Source organism: Balaenoptera borealis (assembly GCF_965194805.1).
Source record: "Balaenoptera borealis genome assembly, chromosome: 5".
Taxonomy (NCBI): Eukaryota; Metazoa; Chordata; class Mammalia; order Artiodactyla; family Balaenopteridae; genus Balaenoptera; species Balaenoptera borealis.
Genome location: NC_138862.1, coordinates 7,045,413 through 7,064,231, shown reverse-complemented (window position 1 = coordinate 7,064,231; position 18,819 = coordinate 7,045,413). Strand labels below are relative to the sequence as shown.

The following is an 18,819-nucleotide window of genomic DNA, read 5'->3' as shown; positions in this document are numbered from 1 at the left end:
AATATTTACAGGATTATTGCAATATTGTAATCTATGCAATAGATTATATGTACAGTACACATGAAATCTATGTACTAGATTATATATATGTGTGAATGTATGTGTGTGTGTGTATATATATATATGTGCATATATATATGTAATAGCTTATGTTTATTAAAAGATTTGGGGCGGGGGAATGCCATGCAAAAATCATGTTAAAGACAATTGAGCCAAGCAGTGAAACAATGCTGAAATGGCCTAGAAAACCAAATGGTATTTGATATTTATTTTTCTGGATACAGACGTGGACTTCGTGTTATCACTGACCCTGGTTGGTTAGGATCCTCAATGTTTTCTAAATTCCTAGACTGCTGTATAGTCAACAGTCTCAATTAGTAAGTTCAAAGGGAATTCCCCAGAAAAGGCAGAGTGAAATAAGTGTGAATGATGGCTGCAGAAGATCAGATATATAGCTTGTAATATAAATAAGTGTTTAGGCATACACTGTGGTGCGTCATCTAATCTGGTCCTATTACCAAAAAAAAGTAAATAACAACGTAATTTTACTATGGCATGTACTGTGAGAGCAGTCATAGCTTGAAGAGGCATTTTGAGCGATTTTTAAGGGCAAGCACTCATCAACTTCCAAATCTGTTCTTCATGTGACCACGACATAGCACTTGGTCAATTCTCCTGTTTGGTTTTCAAAATTCTGACTGTGGATCACCACTGACTCAAACTATTTGTAAGAAATGAAAAACAAGCCTTATGTGAAGAAGAGGGGGAAGGGTGAGGAGAGAGAGCGCTTTCATAATTAAATGTTCCTTGCTTGGAGGTGAGCACCTCTTGGAAGACGACAAAGACAAACAGAATCCATGAAAATGCACATTTTACCTTCCAAATGCACAGCACAGACAGCGTCAGGGCAGGGACAGACGGAGAAGCCGACTCTGCACCACATCACAGGCTCAGAGATGCTCAGGCCCAGATACCCGCCTGGATCGCCTATCTCAACAGAAGCAAATTTCTTGGTGACATTCCAGAAAGAGGCATACTCCCAGAAAATACCATAACTCCTCCTATACCATGAGCTGGAGGTAAGCATTTTTAAAAAACTTATAACCTTTGTGCGTTCTGCACTCACAGTAATGTTATTTATCATTCGATTATTCTAGAAGGAAAGGGACGCTGGATACTCTTCCTGACTTTGAGAACCAGAGGATCTGGCAGGACTGCTGGTGAGGAGGGGAAACTCAAATACAGTCTGAGCTTCTTACCAAACCGCTCTGGTTTCACAGCTCGCACGTCTCTCCCTTCCTAAGAATCTGGTTTTTTCCCTCATCCGGTTTTTCCTATTTTCGGTATCACTGGGTCCCTTCTAGTAAGTGTCCCGTCAGCTCCGGCCGCGGGCTGGCTGCTCGGACCCTGCTCAGAACACTCATCCTCCGCCTCTGAGTCAGCTGCCTGTTCATGGAAATACTATTCCGAGATCATTTTCATAAAAATTTGTGCTGGCTTGGTTTTGTTTCTCTTGACACTGGCCCAAATGTTTTTCTCTGCTGATTGATTTTTGGTTTCAACTTGGCGTGTTTTGGGGGGCTGTTTATTGTTTAATATATTTCCATTTTTACTGGAGGGGAAACATTAGCACCAAAGGGATCCAGCTGCATCCAATCGGCCACACAACCTGTATTTCTACATCCAAGACATGGGGAAGTGCTGTCTGCAGAAGCAGAGGAGGGCCGCTCCTGCCCAGATGGGCAAGTAAACGTGGCCTTTCTAGTCACTGACACGCAAGGGTGCCCTGGCCTCTTGGGGACTTGTTTTTGCAACTTGGGTGTTTCTGAAGACTTGCTGATCGGGTATACCCTAAGTCTGATAAGCACCCCATCACCTGTTCTCGTGTGGAGAGTGTGTGTGGTCAGCAGAAATGCATGGTCAATGGAGCCCTTTGAGAAATACACAAGGAGCTATCAACTTCCTTTGCTTGAAATTAACCCAACACTGTAAATCAACTATACTTCAATAAAAAAATAAAATTTAAAAAAATTGCCCTTGCTTTAATACTGTCAGTTTTCAGGCCACTCTGGATACAAGGGAGAACGTAATTCCCCAACATGATGTCCTGAGTCCCTTTGGATTCCCCCCCCCTCTGTCAATCCTTTCTAAGATCAGGGACTGGCATCGGCCATCTTTTCTCTAAACAATCAGCATCTATCGAAGTTAAGCCATGCATTCCCAAGGAGGCTAAAATCTGTTCTTGGAGGAGGACAAAATGTCTCACTCTTTTATGTATAAAGCATAGACACACCTAAATGTAGATATACATGTATATGTATAATGTAAGATTCCTAAACCGATATGCTGTGTAACTGTGGTATTAAATTTTCATGTGGGAGAGGGGTGATTAGGGGAAAAAATGTCTGAAAAGACTCCTTAGGGGATTGGTTATAAAAAAAGGTTGAAAAATAATGTAAGCCTAAGGGTAACTGCATCACAAAATATTATGACTTCTTGATATGTTTAGCACTGGTGCTTCAGTGATAAAGAAATCCTGTTTGCATTTACTCCAGTCTGTTTACGATGTGCCCATAATTATTTCTTTGTAAACTGGGAATAGGAAGAGTTATGTTACACTGAGATACTCTTTCACCAACAATTCACATACATGTCTCCTCTTGTTTTAGAAGCCAATGGGCATTGAGCGCAAGAAACAAAACCAATGAAAAAAACAAAAACTAGAAAAGGAAACAAATAAAGAGCTAATACGCTGATGCAAATGAAGCAGATGCTTGTACTTATTTGAAAACAATGACCTATTTTTTTTTAATGTCTACAAACTAAAGATCTCTCAGAATATCTTCTCATTCCATATTAAATATCCAACGCAGCAAACAATCTTTGCCTTGCCTTAGTCTATTAAGAACCTTACTTATTCCAGAAAGGAAGCATGCGTTTATCTTTCTCAAACACATGATGTGCAATTCTTTTTTTTACTTGCTTGGAGCGAAGACTAAAAAACGGTGTTTTATCTTGCTTCCTTTGCCAGTGCCAACGTAACTGATTCTCATCCTCATTTCCACTTTTTGTATCTCCTTTCATCTGAGTTAAGCCAGAACTCATTCCCAGCCCTTTAGAGATTTAGCCTATATTTCCAACAGGGCCGTCCACAATGCTACATGTTTTCCTGACCTGAGCTGCCTGTGCCCTTGCTGGAGAGAGAAACGGAGTCATTTTGACTCATCATCTCAGAGGTTACGTAAGCCAGCATCACAGGATACAGAAGTAACTCTGTGATGACCTCAAAGTGTAATTTATGGACAGTAAGTGGGGTATGTTTTTGGTGCTAAAACTCCCAGACTAGGGCAGACTTATGAATAATTTTCAAATATCAGGAAGTCTGCGGAAATCCTCCCTGTCTGATAAAGATTGCATGGCGCTCGTTGACTCTCCTAAAGCCTCTGACTCCCTCCCCTCTTCGGAAGTGCCTGGACCACAGTCCTGACAGCCGGGGCCAAAGAACGCAGTCACCTGCCTCCAGCAAATCCACTCCGATTCCCCCTCATTCCCAGACACAAATTTCCATGAAAACCAGACACAGGACAGAAACCAGGGGCAGGATATTTCAAAATCGCTTCACATCTGCAGCCTGATTTCATTAGACTCCCTGCCTTGTTTCTTTTAGCCCCTGTGCGTGTCCACTGCAGGTGACACTTTGCTGACGCTGACCTTCAAGACCGTGCTATCCAGACACTTAGGGAAATAAGACCCGTGCAGGAGAGACAGGGGCTCTGGCTGCAGAGAGGGGGATCAGTGAGTTTAGAGACCACAGGGACACGGAAATGCTTAGCAACGCCTTTACAAGGTGACTCTACTGGGTGTTTCTGGTCCTGTCACTGAATCCGCCCACACATCCCTAGAGCATATGAAAGCTGTTCATCCCGAAGGGAGGAAAGAAAACACTCCACAGTTGACATTCTTAATCCAAGTTTACCTAAATACAGCAGTTTCCAAGAGCACATTTTAGCCATTTCACACCCACAGACATCCAACCAGAGAAGCTGGTGGAGAATCCATGTGGGGACAGGGCAGGCAGCCCCACTGGGTCCCTGTCACCTTCTCTGTGCCCCAGCCCAGAGCTGCAGCCACGAGCTGTCAGAGCCGTTCAGCAATTTGCCTGTAAGGTCTTGTTTGAGGATGTGGCAACTTGCAAGGACCCCACACAGAAGCAACTGGACCTCAACTTTCCCCGCCGAGCCACGAGGCCAGTCGAAGGCTCTGGGTGCCAGTGCTGACACGGTTTTTTCTCCAAGATTTTAAGCACATGTGGCTCGCATCAGTGTGGTCTCGTATTCGCTCTGTTTAGACCACTTGCCTCGCACGTTCTCATATTTACGCATGTTCACTGAACATAACCCCGAGTGAATTATTTAAGAAGGTTTAATGTGCTTCAGACTTCTCAAATATAATTTAGACTTTAAATTAAATTTGTACTCCCGTGGGAAAGTGGTGCACTGAACGCGGCGTATGGCATCGAGCGGACATGCAGTAGGTCTCGGAACAGCATTGCAGTTACGTTGACAGGATCTCACCTGGCGGCCGATGCTCTGTGTTGAACGAAACAGGACTGAGCTACTAGATTTAACGTGTTGCCTGTGTTTGAAAGCAGCAAAAACATACACCGCACAAACCCTCTCGCTTTTTGGTTTATTCCTTGCTGACCTAAAATGAAGCATCCCGACAATGAGACATGCGGAACATATAGACCAGCACACAAAGCCACATTTGTTAGTTCTGAGTTCTCTGGGTTTTTTTAATAAATCGCAAAATCCTTTCTCTCTGTGTTTGGATGCCAATAACTGCCCTGAATTAGGTGTTAGATTCTGCACAGCAAATTCGAGTTGAGAAAAGGCACACATATCTTATTTAACACACTTTTGTTTCGTTTACAGTAAACACTGCCCACCAGCAAAAATAAACCAGAACAAGGGAGTGAAATTCCCTCCTGCACGGGTGGTAATGAACACAAACTATCTAGAAAAACGTGCAGACAAGGAGTTCGCTGCAGACTGGGCCCTGAACTGAACACAAACTTCTTATTCAGGGGAAGGTGAATGAGTAAGAATCTATAGGGAAGGTTTTTACTTTGCATAAAAATTAAATTAAATCAGCTCTAAAACATGCATACAGTAAAAGGGCTAAGTTATTCAATGACACATTACACATAGTACACCGGCAATAATAAGCAGCATGCGACTGACTTGGCCATGAACTTCAGCGTTACAAGAGAGGGAAAGGCCCGCATTAGATGCAATCTGCCATCACCAAATTGTGTGAACGTGTGCTCTGAGAAGTTAATTCTGTAGCAATCCATCTGATGGCTATCCTTTTTTTCCCTGGGATTCTAGCACCGAAAGAACGCTATTCCTCAAAATGATAAATTGTATTATCCTCAAGATACTGTCCACGGGCAAAATAAGAAATATGTCATCCTGCCGGGATTACCCTTAAACAGGGAATACTCAAATAAGATGTTTATACGAGAAGCTGTCAGAGCATGATTCCAACAAAAGCAGCACTATTTGTCATCAGGCATATGAAGTTTCAGTCTGAAAGTAGATATTTGGTTTTGCCTCTTAAAAGCATGAAATGAGTCAACAGGAAATCATACACACGTGATCCCTCCAATCTGAAAACTGCAGGTTTGATACTGAACATACCATGTTAGCATTCACTTTTTTATTGCTATCATTTCTGGCTCCATCGTGATATATTGGGCGATATTGCCAAGGGGGACACGAAGTCACAAAAATTCTATTACTGTGATCAAGCTATATAGTAGACTTCACGACTACTAATTATACGAACTCTGAATGCCTATGCTAAATAGTCTCGACGTGCACTGTCCAATACAAGAGCCACATGTGGCCACTGAGCACATGAAACGTGGCCAGTCCAAACTGTGCTCTGTGTAACCCACACACTCGATTTTGAAGATTTAATACAGAAGAAAATGTAAAAGAGCTCATCAATATTTTTATATAGATGACACTTGAAGTGATAATATTTTGGACCTGTATTACATAAAATAATTATTAATTTTTAATAATAATTTAATAATAGTTAGTAATTTCATGTTTCTTTTTCCTTTTTAAAACTATACGTGAGACTCACATTCTATATCCCCTGCCCAGCGCTGCTCTGACCTTCCACCCACCCTGCCTCCATGTCACCCTGCCCCCTTCTTGTCACTTCTGTAAGTGGACCCTCTGTGCTGACCAAGAGAACTCCCTGTCGCAGTGGGGATGCAGAGCCGACCCCCAGCTGGGTTCTGACTCTGCTCTGGCTCTGACTATCTGCGTAACTCCGGGCACATCACTCAGCCCTCCCAAGCCTCACTTTGCTACTCTGGAAAATGGGGCAATAAAGCACCACCTTCACAGAGCCGTGGTGAGGATGCCCTGGGGCAACAGGGATCCCATGTCTGCACCGCCTGGTGGAGTCAAGGTCAGTGACCACGCTCTAAACATCACATCTCGCTTCCCCTTTGCAAGATTACTTTATTCCCTGCCTTTTAACTTCACACTTGGGGTCTAGCTTGGTCCTTCCAACACCAGGGGTTGGGCAGTTCCTGTGCTGTGTCCCCCAGCTCCCAGGGGGCACTTCCCACACTCCGAGCACCGCAGTGCCTGACTCCGCCACGCGGCTGCCTGCGGCCGCCCTCCCACCCCCATCCCTGCCTATCTAGAGCCAGGATACGCCATGGTGCAGGCCCAATGCACCAACCTTCGGGAAGCATTTTTTGGTCTCCCTCTGGCATGGTCTAGATCCCTTTTTGATTGTATGATTCTTAGGAGGTGGACTATTTTATTTACACTCTTATCTTGTTCCGTAAAAGGATTAAAAGTGATCCACAAGGATACAGGTGATATAACAAGGTTTTTTAAAAATTCCAAAGTAGATGCAAATTAAACAATAGAGATGAGGCTAAAGGGAAACAAGGGGAAGAACGGGAAGAGGAGCTAAGAACGCGGTAGCCCACCAAGCAGGTCACAGGAGCCTGCACCCGTGCCGGATCTGGGGCACACGCACACCTCCAAGCTGGAGGAATGACATCCAACTCAGACAACTACTCCTGATGCTGAGTCGACCCCAAGTCTTGAAGAGAGAAGGGCCTGAGTGGTAAGTTAACAAGCTTGCCCAACAGCTGACCTACAGCAGGCATGGGGATGGTCTCTGTCATGGCCCTGAATGCAGCACATCAGAGCCCCCTAGGGACCACTCCCTCCATCACTGCACAGCCTAGGACCCTGGCTCACTGTCACACAGGCCTGGTTCAAGCAGGTGGCACTGATGAATGTGCCATTTTCGTTGGCCTGCGCATTCACCCCCTTTCTAGAACCCATGGCCTGTGTGTTCATCTCCTTTCTAGAACCCATGGCCTGTGTGTTCATCCCCTTTCTAGATCCCATGGCCTGTGTGTTCACCCCCTCTCTAAATCCCATGGCCTGTGTATTCATCTCCTTTCTAGAACCCATGGCCTGTGTGTTCACCCCCTTTCTAGATCCCATGGCCTGTGTGTTCATCTCCTTTCTAGAACCCATGGCCTGTGTGTTCATCCCCTTTCTAGATCCCATGGCCTGTGTGTTCACCCCCTTTCTAGATCCCATGGCCTGTGTGTTCATCCCCTTTCTAGATCCCATGGACTGTGTGTTCACCCCCTTTCTAGAACCCATGGCCTGTGTGTTCATCCCCTTTCTAGATCCCATGGCCTGTGTGTTCACCCCCTTTCTAGAGCCCATGGCCTGTGTGTTCATCCCCTTTCTAGATCCCATGGCCTGTGTGTTCATCCCCTTTCTAGATCCCATGGCCTGTGTGTTCATCCCCTTTCTAGAGCCCATGGCCTGTGTGTTCATCCCCTTTCTAGATCCCACGGCCTGTGCTTTCAACCCCCTTCTAGATTCGGTAGCATGTACACTCACTCCCTTTCTAGATTTCAGCTCCGGAAGGCCTGACCCGAGGCTTCCCCACAGTGCCTTGCACTGAAAGGTCAGCTTGCCCTTCTAGTCTCTTCCTGGCGCTTGCCCCTCTGTGGCTCAGGATGCCCCTCCTCTGCTGGAGTCCTGAACCTTCCAAGCCTGGTTCAAATCTGACCTCAGACAGGTCTCTCCCTGCGCTCGGCACTCCCTGCGTCCTCCTGCGTGACTTTCCACCTGTGGATGTTTATCCCAAGGACGTTGCGTTCACAGTGAATGCTATTAGCTCTTTGGAGTGCAAGGGGCTATAGTTTTGTTTACATGTTGTCAATGCAACTAGTTGAGCAAAGAATAATTGAGGCAGGCCACTAATGGCTGGAATCAAACAGGCAGACAGGCAAGCTCTGAAATGTTCTGGCTTTTCCATTACATGTGCAGTTGCTTTTCTCATCTCTAGGTATGTCCAGCGTCCTGTGTGATCCACATTCCCATCTCTCTTTCAGGGCAGTGCTCTCATTTAATAGGTGACCAATAAATTTTGATGGAGAAATGTGTTTCCAGGTTGCTTCAATTTAATAAAGAAAATTCAACATGATTTAATGCTTAATGTTTGCAAAGAAAAACTTATATGGATGCAAAACATAGTTACAAATGCGATCTTAAAATTAAAATAGATATAACCCCTTTTCTGCCTCCCAGTAGTTTACTGTGGGTTCTACATACTTATGGGACGATTTTTCTGGACTTACCTCCAGTTTTACAATTTGGGAATAAAGTGCGTAGGAGAAACTGGTCTTGTGGGATGTTCTGTTTAATCACCTATATTTACAAGTCTTAGAAAACTGCAAAAATCCATCAAATTTTCTCATGAGATAGGATTATAAGGCACTTCAGACCTGATACTACTTCAGCTGTAAAACCCTCTCCCTTTGACCCTGCAAGCAGCAAGCAACAATCTCTTTCTCTGCTTTAATGGCAGGGTTTTGGGTGGGGTCTCAGAACTTAAATCCTGGTAATATGCTGACCTAACACCCCTTCTCCAGAAAAGACTCGCAGTATTCCCTGGATTTCATCTTCAGTGTCATTATTTCTATTTTAAAGCTCTGTAGAGAAGTAAATGTTCCTGCCAGGGTCAAATAGACTAGAAAGTACTTTTCGATACTGAAGAAGCAAATTTTTTCCTCCATTTTTGCTTATTCTGTCATCTTGCTACTGTAACTTGCACTCCAGAAAGAGCCAGCCTTGCACAAGGCACGTTTAAATTTTGAGCAATTATAGACCCAGATTTGTAAACCCGGCAGCAGGCCCGCATCAGCTTTGTGAGATTGGATATGATTTTAATGAGATTCCATTCTTCTTAAAATGCGATCTTCTTAAAATGTCCCTAAGACGCCAATTGGCGTCTTGTTTCCCAATAAAAAGAAATCTCGATTTTCTGATATATTTAATTTCAAGTTTTATGTTGAGATGGCAAGTGTGCGTAGTTTGTGTTTCCAAACATTTCACTTTACTAGCACACACTTCAGCTAGTATTTATATTCAGCTTGGTTCTTTGTACGTCCCATGGAAGAATCCTGAAATCGTCCTTGTTCACTCCCGGGGTCCCAAGGTGCCACCGTGATCACCTCCCTCCCGTCAGCCTCCTCAAAACAGCTTCTTTCAATCTCTACTCAAAAGCCTGAGCTCTCCATTCTCTCCAGCACAAGCAGAATTCCAAGCACCAGGAGCACAGAGAGGAGGGAACAGTGCTTTTCCATTGCCTGTTCCAATCAATTGATTATATTAAGGCAACGGGTCGCTAACAGACATAGTAAGATCTTGGGTTTCTCCTGTTGTTCAGAAGAGCACAGAGCCTGACGTCCAGATTAGTTCAGACGCAAAGGTACACAACACCAGTTAATCCATTTCCGCGATGCTGCTTATGACTTTTCACAAACTAATCCTTCCTCAAGGTGGTGCCACAAACCTCCCTGCCTGGAGCACCGAAAAACATGCACACGCATCTCTCTTTTACTTTGCAACTTAACTACTTTCGTAAAGCCCCAAGGATCCGTAACCCACATTTCCACTCCCTCACGGAGGAAACGAATCTCTCCACCAAGAACAGAGAATCGCTCAGTGGAAATATGACCAAACGAGTACATTACCGCTCAAAGCTGAGCCCCTTCACTCCCCTGCACGCAAACTAAGGGGCAAACACTCTTCTTCACTTTTAAATGAAGGGTTTGGAAACCTCAGCCAAACCCTTAATCAAGTGAAAGTAAGGGTTTCCTGTTTTTGAAAAATCACCGTAGACGTGCCTGTTTTTCTTTTTTCTTTTCTTTTCTTTTTTTAACCATTCTTTAGGTTTTACTTTTCATTTATTTACTATTTTTTACAATATATGTTTTTCTTCCTATCTGTTGCAGGGATGTTTTTCTCCCCCAGAGTAGGTTTTCCTGGGGGAATAATTATTAAAATAATAGTAGCACTAAAAGGAATCCGATATGAGACACTAACGTGTGAAAATCTCATTCCCACTAAAACAGTTCAAAATTAGACGGTATGTTTTAACTACAGATCTAGGTTTTCAAAACCCTTAGACATGCTAACAGTTTGCTCTAGATCAGATCTCCCGTCTAATTCTCTAGGGTTGTGATTTTCAAAAGTGATAAATTAATTCAAAAGGCCTATTGTACACACTTTTAAGGATATTTTAGGCTTCACCCACAGCCATTCTGAAATGGGGAAAAGTCACAGAACTAAACTTCCTTTGCTCCTGCTTCTGACCATGCGCTGAGTCAAGGTAACTGAACCCCTTACTTTCATTGTTAAATTACTGCTTCTCATACGCAATCAGGGTCTTCCAGATTATGACAGGCCACTGTCAAAATAGAAGAACTTAAAAGTTACTTTAAATCTAAAACTCAGACCCAGTGCTCCATTTTTAGATGCACCCTTTAATTACTTGGTGGTGTCTACATCTTACTTACGCTTAAATTTAGCAAAGTAATTTTAGATCACTCGCCTTTAGATCACTTCACTACCTTCACTAGATCTGCAATGTTACAAACATAGAGCACCGAATCCTCTCTCTTCTAAATACTAAAATGTTTAAAATAAAAGGTAAAAAAGTTAAAAGGGCAACATTTCCCCCTGGCTATTTTGAAAAACTGGTGCGAATGACAGCCCAGCCATCGGAGACTTCTGTTTTTTTAATCTACAGAATTACTGCTTTGAATCTATCAATATGAGAAGGTGTATACTGACAAAGCACAATGTACAGATAATTACCTGTTCCTAAGCCAAGTGAGGGTGCAAACAAGTACCAAGGAAGATGCCATCGTCACATCAACAATACAGGGGCAGCTACGAGACCTCCTGTGTGAGTGTCACCAACTACGGCAGGGACTTTCAAAGTCCCCCCCCAAAACTCACACTGCTACCACCATGTATCAAAATTTTCTGAAATTGTGTCCAAAATATTTGATCCCTCTGCTGCGTCAGCTTGTTTTTCTTACAAATGCAACTCGAAAGGTTTGAAGAGTTTCAAATTCAAGGTGCAGATCATAAACACAGGCTGTATTTTGGAGGACGATATACCCTGGGAATGCCCAAGTATCCTTGCACTTTGGAGAAAGAAAATGGAACCCCTTTGGCATTCTCCTCCTCACTGGAAAAGCTTGTCCAGGAAGTAAAGGGTGATCAAGCCAGGAGGTGACAAAGAGACCTGCATTTAGAGAGATCGACCCCCAGCTTAAACGGAGGACGGACTTGCAGCATCACAAAGCCGGGATTCTGCTTATAATGACTTCCTTCTGATCTAAGTTACCTGGACCACTTCTTGCTTCCCAGGCTCCAGCAGTCTCATTAGAAGTGGGTGTCTCTCTGTCGACACCTCCTGAATGAAGTTCCATGAAAGAGTGGGTGGCACCGACATTTATTCAACACGACACTGTCTCCCCACCCTCCATATCATCTGACTGATGCTGACCTGCTCTGGTTTTTCACTGGGGAATAGCAAAAGATCCTAGGAACATTAGTTCCTCTGTCTTGTGAAGAAATGAATCCCCCTTTCATTATTTTTGTTGTTGTTGTTTAAGGACAGGTTACAAGGAAAGACCAGAGCTAATACTAATTTTAGAAAAAAAAGTTGAAAATTTCCTATTACCTACTTACAAAATATGATATATTCCATATACTCACAACATATAAAACTTTAGAACAGTATGTAAGTTAAAAATCAAGGTTGACATCTTTCAAAGAGGCTTTACTTCTTACTTATATATCCGGCAGTCCACCGGGATCTCAATCCTTACCACAAATAAAATAGCTGATTTTATGAGATGAGAAACTCAAGATTTTTCTTTAATACCAAAACAAAACAAGGGACTTCCCTGGTGGCACAGTGGTTAAGAATCTGCCTGCCAATGCAGGGAACATGGGTTTGAGCCCTGGTCTGGGAAGATCCCACATGCTGCAGAACAACTGAGCCCGTGCACCACAACTACTGAGCCTGCACTCTAGAGCCCGCGAGCCACAACTACTGAGCCCATGCGCTGCAACTACTGAAGCCCGCACGCCTAGAGCCCGTGCTCCGCAACGAGAAGCCACCGCAATGAGTAGCCCGCACACTGCAATGAAGACCCAGCACAGCCAAAAAATAAATAAAATTCAAATAAATAAATAAAAATGAAGTTGCTTTAAAAAAAAAAACAAAGAAGTGGAGGAGACAATGGTTATAAACACGTGTACATGCAGCCCCATTACATAATCCAATGGTAAACAAGAATTCTCAAAAATTTACCTAAAGAAGGCGCATCAGAGTAAATCACCAAGAACTCATCATGAGAGAATAGATGCATGGAAAATAATATATCACAATGCTACCTCAAATATTTAAAAATAAAATGAAGGAATTATAAAGTGTTAGAAAAAAGAAACCAAAATTTTAAGTGTAACTGAAATTATACATTCTTAAATAACTCAAAAAGATATAATACCCATTTGCTGGTTTAGCGTAATTTCCAAAAGTCATTGAGTCAAATCGAAGCTGGGGTTACCAGACTGCAAACAGTATTTGTGATATGTGTATAACTCATAATGCCTTTCTTCAGAATTAGAAAACTTTGCATAGTAACCACAAATTTGCACAGCACATCCGGTTTCCACTAGAATTGTAATTTCAATGGTATAATTAGCTCATTCATAATTTGATACATAGTGAGTTAATTTATCTGGTTGGATTTTTAAGTAACTTCTATTGCCTGGTCTTCCCACTGATGAACCAGTGCAAGCTGCTGCCAGCAAAGCAAGGGTTAACCCCAGGAATGTGACAGTTCTCCTGGTGATAAGGTGACGGGTAGCTGAGGCCAGGTCAAGGGCTCTAAGCTATTTGGAGAGAATTGAAAATACTCAAAAATAATCTCAATGGTAAATAAACTCTATGCCCTATGTATGTCACCAGGGGAAGACTAAAAAATTTTTTAAATCACATTGAAAGTTTTCTGAACTACAGAAGCTCCAGAAACATGCACAGTGGGAAATCCGTGGCACATATGAATATGTTCTTTGGAAAGATAACGAAATTATCCCAACGAATAAATAAACAACTCTATGTATTAAGTTCACATCGGCATTAAAATTGTTTATCCATTTTATTGGGCAGTTTAGTCTGCTATTGGTAATAGCATCTAACTGCTTTAAAATGTTAAAAATAATTTTATGCAGTACCTTTTGTAAAACCTCTATACAATATATAATAGCGATACATAGATGTTGGATTTCAGGTAGAAACCAAGAAGGCTAGCTGATATACATATATATATACATAATTTTTAAACATGCCAAGTTTCCCAATTAAGGTGGTAAACGGGAAGCATATAAACATAACAGCTGCAGGCTGAGATGTCAGAAGGTGAAAAGACAGAGACAGAAGTGCAGAGAAGAGACTAAGCCCAGGTTTAGGAACGCGCGGTGAGAGCGCCGTCGGAGGGCGATTCCACGCACAGAAGGACCGACCCGGCAGTGACAGCCAAGCTCACACCTGGTCTCGACTTTCAGCCAAGCGTGGGCTTTAATTCAAGCCTTATTTCCCTTCCAGACAACAACAAATAACCTCTTTCTCGGTGTCCCAGACGAGGCCCCCGCGGTCAGCTTTCCCGGCCCTCGCCTACTGCGGGGGTCTCCACTCCTCTCCCTCCGTCCCGGGCGCGCGCGCCTTCCGAGGACCCGGGCAACGATGAGCCGTCCCTCCCGGCGTCCCCCACCTCACCTGTCCCGGCGCCGTCGGAAGAGCGAGGTCACCCCTCTGCCACCGTCCTCTGCCGCCGGGCAGAGCGCGCGGGGCGCGGGACTTACCGAGAGGCGAGCGCCGCCGTCGGGGGAGGGCGTGTCCCGCACGTGGGGGTCCGCGCGTGTCCGCGCCCGCGTGTGCCCGCGCGCGTGCCTGGCGGTGGGCGCCGAGCCGGGCGGCACTGAGTCCCTGGGCGCCGACGGGCTCAGCCCATGGTGTGGGCGCCGGCCTCCGGGAGGCTCTGACTCCCGCCAATCGCCGAGCAGGGCTGCCGCCCCGACGCGCTGCTCGAGATCCGGGAGTGCACGCCGGCCGGGGGCGGGGCGGGGCGCGGGGGCGCGAGTGTCCCGGGGCGCGTGGGTGCGGGTGCGCGCGCGCGCGCGTCCAAGTGCGCGTGGGTATGCGGGCGCGCGTGGCCGTGAGCGCGCCCTCGGGCCGAGGAGCGCGGGCGGCGCGGGCAGGTCTGGACCCTGCTTGGCTTTGAGAAGCAGCTGGCGGCTCGGAGGAGGAAGAGGAGGAGGAGGAGAAGGAGGAGGAGCGGAGCCTGGGACGGAGGGAGCCAGCGTCCAGGCCCCGGCGGCGGCGGGAGAGAAAGCCGGGAGGGGAGAGGAGCGAGGACCGGAGACCAGGCGAGGGGAGGGGAGGGCCCGGGAGGTGGGGGACGCCGCGGAGGTGCTTGCTCCTCGGAACTTACTGAGAAGTAACTTTTTACCCAACCTTGGCCGTTACACACGTTACAAATAATAAAAGTTAAAACTGGTTGTTTCGGGAGAAGTTTAAAGTGACCATCGACTGCCTGGGATGCTGATCAGAATTAAGACGACGTCGCCCTCAGCTTAACGAAGAGACGCGATGCCAGGTGCCACCGGCTTTAGTAAGACCTGGAGTCACTACCCGAGCGTCCCGAGAGCCGTTGGGACCCGATGGAGGAGGCTGAGGAGAAGCGGGACGCGGTCGCGAGGATGCCAAGATGTCCAGGAGACACCCTGGTCTGATGGACAGACGCGGTGACAGCGGCCCTCCTGAGAACGGTGTCTGCAAGATACGGCTTCCAAAAGGGGGAGCCGCGAGGTTTGGCTCATCGGCCCGGGGGGCCTGCGAAGCCCCTCCATATGTTTTAGTTTATAAGTGATTTCTGACATCAAAATTGCGCTTACCTGACTGCTGCTTCTCTTCACTCATGTCCCGCGGGGACCGTCCCGACCGTCCCTGCCTGATCGCTGGGAACCCATCCTAGAGCGTCCTCTTGCAGACTCTCCCCTTTCCGACCAAGTGAAAGCTACTCGTGTCCCTCCCTCTCCAAACTTTAACAGCCAAGAATTTCAGCAAACAGCCAGAAAGAAAACTAAGCCCCCCCCACCACCCGCCACCCCAAGGGAAGGGAGGGAATAAGCACTCCTTTAATTTGAAAAATAATAATTAAAACTCCCTCAACTTTTAAGGCCGGGCAACATAATCTATTAATTGGTCGCTATTAACATGCAGTTTTATTGACCATAGCACACAGAAGTCTGATTGTGAAGGAGGAGTGTTTTCAATGAAAGTGGAGTTATTTTAGCTGCAGACGTGTTTACATTTCTGTGGTTTAGTCTATAACTTTCTCTTTTTCTTGCTTCAGAATTCTGCTCCATGAAGCAAAGCCCTTAGCTCCCAGACATTCCAAAAAGTCTGCCAAAATAATAGAAAAAAAAAAAGAGAGGGAAGAAAAAACACACAGAGACCCCCAAGTCTGGGTCAGGCTCAGGGTTGTAAGTGGGCATCACCCGTATGCCCCCTCTCCACACAATTTCCAGTTTAAAGAAAAAAAAAAAAGAAAAGCCCTTCAGGGCTCCATTTCCTGTTTGCTGGGGAAAAAATAGGATGGGTCTAAGCAGCTGAGTTTAGAAACCGCCTTCTCCAGGACCTATAGATTCCAAGAGGTTCTTTAACCCTAGAGATGCCAAAATGAAATCATTGATATGAAAATCTACCATTCCACACTCTCCAAGGAAGTACCTCTCTTTTAAGTGGACGACCTTCACAAACTACAAATGCATTCCTAGGAAATTTCTTGAACAAACAGACACACCATGGTAGATGGGATGCAAGCCCATCTCTCCATAGGTGGCCAGGAGAAGATACCAATAAAAATAAATATCGAAAACAGATTAAGTTTCTGAGAAGCATGCAATCCTTTTCTTTCTGAGGATGCGGTACAAAAAAGCAGAATGCATATTAAAAAGTGCATATTTAGTAATAGGGTTATGTCAGTTTTCACAACCTGTGCTAGAATCAAAATTGGCAGAATTGTTTGACTCCTTTGAATTGCTCGCTAGTATCGCAGAAGTCACAGTATTGCCATTCACGTGATCTTAAAAAATATTCAACCTGCCTCCCCCCTAAACTATCAAGTGCATATTTCGGTTCCTATTCTTCAGAACTATTCTCCAAAGATTTCAGATCCAAGAAACCTCACTGTATTTAGAAATCTTCCTCTTAGCCACTCATGTCCAAAACTCACCACAGAGAGCCTTTGTGGTTTAGGGGAGTGCTTTAAAGTGAATATATTCTCAACCTGACCAATGAGGTCCGCAGTCCATGGCAATGACTCTGCTTTGTAATACATTACCCTAGCAAAGTTCCTTCAACATCATCACTTGTACTGAATACTCTAATAATATAGAACAATGCTGAAAGTAATATAATGTGTGCTAACTGACAAAGGAGCTTGCTTTATGAATTAAGAACTGTACTTTCATAGTAGAACATGATTTCAACAGTCCGTTACCACTGTTGAGAACAGAAAAAATGAGTTCAGAAAAACCACAATATTTGAAACAATGTCATCTGTGGCTTGTCCTTGCTACTCTCTCCCATTCCCCCAAATATACCACACAGAGAGAGGAGGAGGGGTGGGGGGGGGGAGGAGAGGAGAAGGGAGAGAGAGAATTGCATAAAAGACAAAATCACATACTAAGCCCACTCTCAAAGCTGAGGTTATTAACGTTGAAAAATCTTAGAACCCAGAATCCCAGAGTTTCACAAAGTTAGGACACCATCTCCTCCAACTGACTGTATCTTGCAGTTGCAGTTAGGAAGTTCTTTCTATTGTCTAATGTAATCCCCACCTTCTACCACAGCATTCCGTTGAGTCCGGTCCATAATCAAGGTCAAGTAGTGGGAAGTCAATTTCAACTAGTTAAATCAATTGAGTTAATTTGAGAGGCCAACAGAACACAAGTAATGGAGATACATTCACCATCTATCTGTGCTGCAAGACAGATAGGAAATATGGTCATTCTAAGTTCATAAAATACAATATAAAAGGAAGGGTTTTATAAAAACACCGCTTGACACATTGCACAAGAATTAGTATTTTTGAGTATTTCATACATGAGATAATCTTTCTATGTAAAGTTTTGTGGTCGACTTAATTCTTTTTGAAATCCCTTTTATCCAAAAGATGTTTTGGATTAATTTAAGTATTTGTTACTGGAGAATGTCAAGCTCTTGTTCAATGAAATGTCCTGAATTGGGTTGTCACACCTGTTAAATATAAGCCTCCTTTTCTTTTGATATTCTGAGAAGGGCCTTAAAAGGTTTACATCCTTCAATATGGAGATTTAATTGCTTTACCTATAATAAAAAATAATCCCTATAAAATTCAGATTGTGGATATTTCAAAGCTGAAAGAACTATTGGATTGGGATGTAAAGGTTGCAGTTCAAAAAGCCTTCCACGTTTAATATCACGTGCGTGGAGTTATGAGTTATAAACTCCTGGTTATCATTTTGTAAGGTCTGGCCTTTGTAGTCCTCGCAGGGAGCGTCTTTGAGCTTACTTTATGGCTTAGCAGTTCTGTGTGTGCACGTGTTAAATATGGAAAGGGGAGTGTATCCCCCTGCGGTAAAGGCTCTCAAGGGAGGAAGTCTCAGATTCAGTTTTAAATGAGGTACTGGAGTGAGGTTCGCCACACTGACACTTTTCACATCTTGGGTGAGCTCAGACCTGGCGAGAAGCCCTTCTGAGGGACAGCCCTGGTTTGAGAAAGGAGACAGTATGTGTGCTTCGGCCACTGGCCATTTCCCACTGTTCAAGCCCTGAGCATCTTCAGTGTTTCTCGGGGCATCCAGAGCCCACCCCCAGCCCCCCCGCCATAGCCTCCACTCAATCAATTGGGACCTTCTTTTCATCCTGGAGGTGGGTTGGATGGGGCTCCTACCATTCCCTTGGGGCAACCCAAGACAGGAAAGGGAGGAGAATAAGCGTTAGAATTCTAGAGTTAGGGTCCTAAATGTAGCTTCCCTGGGAGGCCTCCCCCCACCACCATCCTCATCCCATTCCCTGACTTTCTTCATTATTGTAAGTGAACACGAGAGGGCAGAGATGTAAATTCTCTTGGGAGAGTCTTCAACCCACCACAAAAGCATCCCCGCTATCACCAGGATCTTTTATCATCAGCTGCTAAGAAGTCAGTTTTATGCGCTCCTTACCCTCCTAGACAAACTAATTTCATGCAACACTCTTATCCTCTGAAGCACTTTTTCAATCGCCGTCAGATGTAGTTTAAGCCTGCAGTATACACAGCAGTTCTTAATAACACGTGGT

The 18,819-nt window shown here is 44.6% G+C and overlaps 1 protein-coding gene across 3 annotated transcripts in view; it reads right to left on the bottom strand.

Moving 5' to 3' along the window:
* The window catches only part of ERG (ETS transcription factor ERG), a 280,293-nt gene extending 262,020 nt beyond the window's left edge, over nt 1-18,273 (bottom strand). Inside the window, exon 1 of one of the 3 annotated variants that reach the window (XM_082393011.1) lies at nt 15,390-18,273. The gene's annotated coding sequence lies outside the window, so the exon portion shown is untranslated. Of the gene's footprint in view, nt 1-14,211; nt 14,240-14,297; nt 14,471-15,389 lie in introns of those variants that run through there. The other 2 variants (XM_082393012.1, XM_082393013.1) reach the window with 2 other exon arrangements.
* Between the last annotated feature and the right edge of the window lie 546 nt (nt 18,274-18,819).